We start from the raw sequence: 8108 nt of genomic DNA on the forward strand, positions 1-8108 counted from the left end.
TGTTATCTTCTTAATCACAGCACTGAACTTTTCCTGACTGGAATCGATAATGCAAGCAGAGCAACCTTCTGCCAGTTTAATTCACTCCATCTGCACCAGGTGACACCTACAGCCAGCTGCTGTCTGTCTGAAGGCCACCATGCTTCAGAGACCTACCACAGCTCCTCCTCCACCTTCCCTCCCTGAGAAGCATGAGTCATAGAATCATTTGAGTTGGAAGGGAATCTTAAAGTTGATCCAGTCCAACTCCCCTGCAATGAACAGGGACACCTACAGCAAGACCATGTTGCTCAGAGCCCCGTCCAGCCTGACCTTGAGCACCCCCAGAGATGAGGCTTCCACCACCTCTCCAGGCAACCTGTTCTAGTGTCTAACCACTTTCACTCGTCATCATAAAAAAAACTTCTTCCTTATATCCAGTTTAAATCTCCCTTAATTTAGTTTGAAACCATTTCCCCTTGTCCTATCACAATAGAACCTGCAGAAGAGTCTGTCCCCTTCTTTCTAACAGCCACCTTTTAGATACCGAAAGGCCACTCTCAGGTCTCCCCAAAGCCTTCTCTTCTCCAGGCTGAACAGCCCCAGCTCTCTCAGCCTGTCCTTGTAGGGAAGCGTTCCATGCTTTGGACCATTTTTGTGGCCCTCCTCTGGAATCCTAGAATCACAGAATCACCAAGGTTGGAAAAGACATATAAGATCATCCAGTCCAACCGTCCACCTGCCACCAATACTTCCCACTAAACCATGTCCCTCAGTATAACACCTACATGCTTCTTGAATGCCTCCAGGGACAGAGACTTCACCATCTCCCTGGGCAGCCCATTCCAGCACCTGACTGCTCTTTTGGAGAAATTATTTTTCCCTAATGTCCATTCTCCTCTAGTGCAACTTGAGGCCATTCCCTCTTGTCCTACAACTAGTTACACGGGAGAAGTGGCCAACTTCCACCTCTGCACCACCTCCTTCCAGGTAGTTGTAAAGAGCAATAAGGTCTTTCCTGAGCCTCTCACAGACCAAATAATCCCAGTTCCCTCAGCTGTTCCTCATAAGACTTGTGCTCCAGACTCCTCACCAGCTTCATTGTCCATCTCCGGACCTCTGGACACACTCCGGGGCCTCAGTGTCTTTCTTGCTGTGAGGGGCCCAAAACAGAGTACAGTACTTGAGGTGCAGCATCAGAAGTGCTGAGTACTCTTCAAAATGTTTAAAAATGAACCAATTGTTTTTGCAAGTGTTTTTGTCATTCCTCCTTATCCTGATTGGAAACCACAAAATACAAATGGTGCATGTTCTAGTGATGTAGAGCATGATTTAAGGGAAGTGCAATAAGCAACCACAGATACGTGACCCAGAGGAGGCGCCTGGGCAGGAGCCAAGCACAGCTCCGAAGTGCACTGCAAACATCTCATCTGCCACATGCAAGCCTCTGCTTTGTTTACATGGCAGTTAGTTAGCAGAGTACCAGTTTGCAGAGCTGGTAAAGGAAGCTGAGGGCTGGGTGAAGGAGCAGGCCTTCTGTCTGAACACATCTCTTATCCCTCCTCCATGCTCATGCTCCAGCTATGTCTCAGCAGCAGCAGCAGGAGATCATTATTCCTCCCACTTGTCCCAGTACTCCTGTACTGTAAGCACCACTTCGCTACGTGTCACCAAACCCACGGGCTCACGTTTATGCACATCCCAGCTGCCTTTTCGTTTATGAGTGCTTGCCTCAGATTTATATGCCCACTACTAGCGGTAAGGCAATACTTCTGTTCTTCCTGTAATGAGTAATACAATTCTAGAAGATCCTGATTTTTCAGCAGTCCTGGGAAGATCCATCAAAAGACTCCAAATGCTATTTTTTTCTTATTCTGGGATATTTTTGAATGTTTTTTCCCTTTTCTCTTAACTCCAAACCAGCTCCATTGATGTTTGTACTGTTCAGATAGACAAGAGAAATGAAAATATTGCATACAGCACTTTAAATTCTGTCCCATGTGGGTTTTTTTTGATTTGGATTAACAAGCACAGTATTTACAATCCAAGTGGCCTCCTGGAGTTCTTTATGTGAGATACCAAACACTGCCATTATCCTCATAATTCAACTGGTAATTGTAACCATGGGATATTTTATTTTAAAATACGTTGGAGTACGTGCAGTCACCGTCACCTAGGAGATGCTGAGTGAGGAGGAGTTCAGCCACAGATAATTTTGACCAGTCGTACTGTGCATGGTGAATCAAACAATCCTTTCTTTAACGGGGAAGTTGGCCATGTGAATACTGTAAAATAAAGCACCAGAAATAATTTCTTCTGAAAACGTGGTTGTTTACAACTATGCTTACATCTGGTGCTTTATAAGCAGTAAAAGGAGTTGGGTAGAGGCAGAAAGGGGAAGAACTGTGCAAGAGCGAGAAGAAATACAGTCTAAGGAAATGACTGAAATCCCAGTTACCTAACAACAGACATAGAAGGGAAGCCTACGGCTCTTGCATATAATGCTGTAATTACCATTGGTGCCATGCCCATAAAAATACTAGTGAATACAAGAGAAAGAAAAGTGTCTTTTGTATATAGTCTGCCTAGGCACATACCCTTGAGGGAAAGAAAGAAATAAAAAGAAGAAAAAGATATGCCTTAAACAAGGAATATTATAACCTTAAAAAGGTCATAAGGAAAGTGTCATGTTTTTCCAAATACAGATGTAGAGAAAGACAACCTTTAGGCTTAGCTCTGTTTGTCACCATAAACACTGCTTGGTAGACAAATTGCAGGCAAACTTTTGCCTACTGCCTCTTAATTAAAGGAGCTGTCCTGTAGTTTTCTCAGATCAAAGAGAAAGAACAACACCACCAAAACAAAACAAAAACAAGGCAAACTATGTGGGGAGAGAGGAAACAATAAGATCTCTGTTTCCTTTATGAAATTTACTGAGAGAACCACAACCCTTTTCTATTTACAAAGTCAAAGCCCAGTGCAAAGCTCTGGAAGACCCCTGTGCCAGATGCTGTTTCCAATTACCTGCACTCTGTGTGGTTTCTACTGAAACCATAATCAGTCTGAAGTACGTAACATCCAGAGTTGCAAGGCTGGGATCAGCAGGCTGTATTCCATCTCTGGTAGCCCCAGGCTGGAGCAGAATGCCTTCTTTACTATTAAAAGAATACAGCCAAGCTTAGAAATACTCAGCTTTAATTTTTTATGCAAGTCCGCAGCCCAGCACAAAGCTAGAAAGTGGACATACGGGGAAGCTGATAATAAGGATTCTTTCTGCAAGAGCTTTTCATGGATCAACCCCCCCCCCCCCTCCCAGATGGCTATGCAGGGCTCTTAACACCCAGGAGTAGTAACTGGCTCTGTTTGATAAATTCAGATCTGTAGAGGATTTCTGGCTTAGAGACCGCAAATCGTCCAATCTAGAAAGGAAGAGGAAGCTGTATATAGCAGGACTGCAGGAAGGAGCTCATCACGTTGATAGGCTGTGCCCTCAAAGCAACTGGTTGTGCCTCAGCAACCAGTTTGGACGAGGACAGAGCTGCCTGGATCACTACAAGGAACTGGCCAGGGCTACCTCATATTTGTTTTGAAATTTTACACCAGAAGTGCTATGGCAATCATCAGCTGGCTGGCAGAAACAGGAACTGAATGTTCAGAGAACTGCACCACCGAAAGCATGTAGAATCCTGGCACAGGGTTAGCACGGGGATAGCATTTTAGATGTCCTTAAACCATCATATCCTTGCACACGGAAGGACACTGGCAAAAGTCGCCCAGCAATTGCGTTCTCAGGAAGCACAAATCAGCACAGTCCTCTTGACTTCATGTATTCAGATTTGCAGCCCTCGACAAGACCTAGAAAATCTACAAACGCAGCTCTTGCCAGGAAATGAGTTTGGCTGTTTCTTCCTCCAAAATATTAGGATATTTAATTTTATAATATTTATTTTTAATTTCTTTTTAATGACAAAAATTTAAACTTTCTAAAGTCTACTAAAAGGAACACTTCAAAGATTTGAGCTATGACTTCATCTGGAAGAGAATAAAAATGGGTATCCCATCTGAATGAACACCGTGGATTTTAACAAACTGCTCAATGGCTTTGGATGTTACAGTTAAGACAGAGACACAATTAGCCCTAACATCTTAAAAAGGCAAAGTGAGAAAAACATGAAAATTTGAACATTTGTAACTGTAGTTATATTCAGACTGAAATACTGAACTTCATTTCAGATCAGAGGAGGAGAGAAGAGAGGGAGAACTCTATTTTCTTCTTTCCATTTCTCCCCAGACTACACATCCTTCCACGCATACAGACGAGAGGTGAGGGTGAGGAACTACTGTTCCCAAACCATCTATTTCCACACAGTGACTCACCTGGTTCCTGCACTGCAGGCATCTGAACACCAGCAGAAAGGCAATCCACCACCTGTCAGAGCTCAGGGCCTCAGGGACAATGGATGCTGCTGAAGGACACATACAGGGAACAAAGCAGGAACAGTATCGCTCTACTATTTTGATTCTGTTCTCTTTCACATGAAGGAAATACTCTTTTTTATGTGGATAAATCATAGTAAAATATGAAACAAAGAAATAATGTACTCTGCAGCGTTACCTGACATCCACATAGCACTATACTCAAGTTATAAATGAAATTATTTCCAACGCCTGATGGGATGAATCACCTTGCTCCTCCCTGACACACTTCTCAAAGAAAACTGAAGCTTCAGCAGTCAAGCCCAGTAGCAGATGGAAGTTTGTAGCAGAACCAGATACAGAACCAGTCCATCTACTGCCCATTTTCCCTATTGTAAGAGCATCAGAAAAAAAACTAACCATAACTTCTTTGTGCAGTCATTGCTCGGACAGCTTCCTGCTTTTTTCCATTTCAGCTGAGCACGTTCAGCTTGTAGAGGAGAAGAAAAGCATTCACTGGGAGCTGTTTCCAAGGTAATCTGGGTGTTGGAACTAGATGATCTTTAAGGTCCCTTCCAACCAAAGCTGTTTTACGATTCCATGATAATCATTTGCCCTTTTAATGGCTTTAGAGAGCTGGGCAACTTAAAAAAAATAACATTGCCTGGACATCTCTACATTAAAACAGCGTGAGATGCCCTAAGACTGATGAGAAAGCACACAGCATGTTCCAGCTGCTTCAAACACAGTAGCAATACCACAAGCAGCCAATGAAAATACTAACTTTCATTGCTCCTTCAAAAATAACTTCTTCTACAAGTTCTCCTTTACCACACGTAATCTGAGCTATTCCTTGGCTCTCGGGAATCAGAGGCTACCTCGTAATTTGAGGTAGAGGAAACCTGGAGCTGCACTCTCCCTGGAGACCTACAAATGGGTAACAACTGATCTGCTGTTCCTCTCTTGTTCTTGGGAGGGAAATATAGCTTCCCTCCTCATGACCGGTAACGAGCCAAGCAGTCTGGTCAGGAAGGCAGCTGGAACCAGATGGGCTCTTTCCCCAACATCCTTGCAGCCATTGCTTACAGTAGGGAGTATCAGGTGAGCAGCCTCTGCCCTGTCCTCCTCTTGGCTGGAGGAACAACATCCCTCTAGGTTGGCATAAAAGAGCATTCCAGGCATCTATGCTGACACATGCTTACACACCAGCAGCCTGCTGGAAAAGTCTGGCATCAGCGACAGCAATAGGTCAAGCAGAATGGCAGGCTGAGCTCCTCAGCTACAGTCAGCTGAGTTATAGGCAGCATCATCTTATCCGAATTAGGATTTCAACCCAACATTCCATGTGATATTTAACACATGCTGTCATCACACCTTTATACTGCAACTCTGCCAAAAGCAAACCAGAGCAAGACACAGCAAAATTCTGCATCAAAATAGTTAATTGAAGCAATGCTTAACAAAGAACTATGTATGAATGAATGAAGGTGATTCTCTTCATTTTTACCCTTAGAATTTTGCACTTTGTTTTTATTATAGTAGGGAGTAACAGAGTACTGTGCTTCTGAGGTGTGTTATCAAATCATAAAGCATATTTGATTTGTATATGAAGTCAGAGCCAGTATTTGCTTTCAAAAGAGACGCAGGGCACAGAACTAGGAAAAGAAAAATTGTAAGTGCGCAGCTTCCAGAAGATCCTACACAGCACCGCTTCCCAGACAGGATTTCAGGTTGGATATTAGGAAATAACTCTTCTTAGAAAGAGCTGTGAGGCACTAGCATGGGCTGCCCAGGGAGGTTGTGGAGTCACCATCTCCGGAGGCGTTCAAGAACCCGGTAGGTGTGGTACTGTGGGACATGGGTTTGTGGGGATTGGCTGCTGGATGGACCAGAGGATCTTAGTGGTCTTTTTCAACCTTAATGAGTTTATGATCTCCTATGAACTTGCACAATTCTGAGAAGCTTTTGTAATGGCGTAACTCACGTTTTTAGGAGGTTCTCTGCCTGCTTAGGATTTCATTATGATCTGAAAAGAGACAGATAACGTTAGCAGAAGTTGATTGTCTTATTCGTTTTCCCTAAAGTTCAGAAACTATTAATCTCACCACTTCCTACTCTGTTTCTAACCAAGGTTCAGCATTTTATTTAATTAGAAAAGGACGGGAGAGAAGTTTAATCCATCACCGCAGATGACAGATTCACTTACCCATGAAAACGAGTAAAAATTGCTATGTGTTTTTTGCTTGCAAGTTCTGCAGTGTTTTTCCACAAATGCAAAGAACTGCAAAGCAGCAGGGGGAGGAGAAAAAAAAAAACACAAAAAACAAACAACTCAAACACAACAATAAAACAACTGAATCTGTAATGCACTAGCAAGCGGTCAATAAATTATGCCCTGAACACTGAGATAATGGTTTCTAAATGGTGTGGGAACTAACCTAATTTTTGCAGCAGTTCAGTCTGCGCTCCATTCCTCAGAGATCCCCTACCTGCTCAGTACTATCATCCTGCAGTTACTTTCTCTGCTGAGCCACAGGCTACAGCAACTGAAAGCACCAGTACTTTAACAAAGGAAGCAGAGCTATTGCCTTGAGTCTGCCTTATGACTCATTTAACTGCTCACAACTGTCTTTCCTTAGGAAGCAAGCAGCTTGGGTTAACTACACCATTCTGCCTAAGAGCAGGTGCATTAAGCCTGGCCCACCTGATTTGGGGGGAAAACTAATGAGCTAACGATTGCTCCAGGGAAGTAAAATAAAAAGGAATTTCATTGATTTCCAGTGGTAATTTTTTCAAATTCACAGCCCCCTGTTAGAGTATTCAAGCCAAGACAGAAATACAAACACATTGGAAAGGAAAAAATGAGAGAAAGAGGAGAAAAAATTGAGAATGGGTGGAAAGAAAGGTCTGTGTGTGTCACCTTCAGCACAGAGGGCACAGCAGTGGAGGAGCAGCAGCAAGACTGCCAGGCACGTATCATTTCCTCGCACACTTCCAAGGACTGCTTGTCAGCACAGCTGTCATTCGGAGGGTCCTGGTTCAGCTCCTCTCTGTTCCTTGCTGCCAAGCAGTGTCACTGTTGTGTCGTGCCTGCTCCCTTCCTTCACAGCTAAGCCTGCTTGCTTGCAGTTGCTCCAGGTGCTGTTGGAGGTGCAGATGCTCTCCATACTCTTTTCAAACACAAGCCTGCAGGTGCTGTCATAGCTGAGTAATAAACACCACTTGCTTCCCTGCTTTCCTGATCTACTTTTAGCCACCCAGTTATATTTAGTCTTTGACTTGTTTCTTTTCTGTTTACAAGTGCCAAGACAACATGGCCCTGAAACAAGACCAAAGGTTGTTCCTAGGCATGGTTGCAGCAGGAATAATTACTAATAATTAGCTGCCTTTGTCTCCACCCACAACATACATCTGTCCATAGGTTGTAAGCTCACGTTTGATGAGCTTGTTGTTTTGTATACTTGCTAATTACTGTGTATGGTATAGCAGTTCCCAGGTATACGTGCCTCTACTGTTTGCATAGTTTAAGAACAAAAGCAATTTGTCTACCAGCAAGACTTCTCTGCCTCCAACTGCATAAAGACAACACTGCATGTCTCCGGATGATTTCATACAGAAACCTTTGTGATTTTTGAAGCCCAAATGTGTGGATGCATGCAAACACATGCTAAACGTCATGTTAAAAATGTGTGTCACACTTGGACACACAGACG

General features: G+C 43.5%; 1 long non-coding RNA gene across 2 annotated transcripts; it reads right to left on the minus strand.

Moving 5' to 3' along the window:
• Positions 1-305: 305 nt before the first annotated feature.
• On the minus strand, positions 306-7577 carry LOC121110275. Of its 2 annotated transcripts, XR_006938698.1 has the most exons (3): positions 6834-7577; positions 6380-6421; positions 306-4445 (listed from the first exon to the last, which is right to left on the minus strand). It is a non-coding gene; the product is annotated as an uncharacterized LOC121110275 (long non-coding RNA). The 2 variants fall into 2 exon arrangements; XR_005858220.2 differs by lacking the exon at positions 306-4445 and having other exon boundaries at positions 5896-6421; positions 7316-7577.
• Between the last annotated feature and the right edge of the window lie 531 nt (positions 7578-8108).

The sequence above is a fragment of the Gallus gallus genome, chromosome 3 (genome assembly GCF_016699485.2).
Source record: "Gallus gallus isolate bGalGal1 chromosome 3, bGalGal1.mat.broiler.GRCg7b, whole genome shotgun sequence".
Lineage (NCBI taxonomy): Eukaryota > Metazoa > Chordata > Aves > Galliformes > Phasianidae > Gallus > Gallus gallus.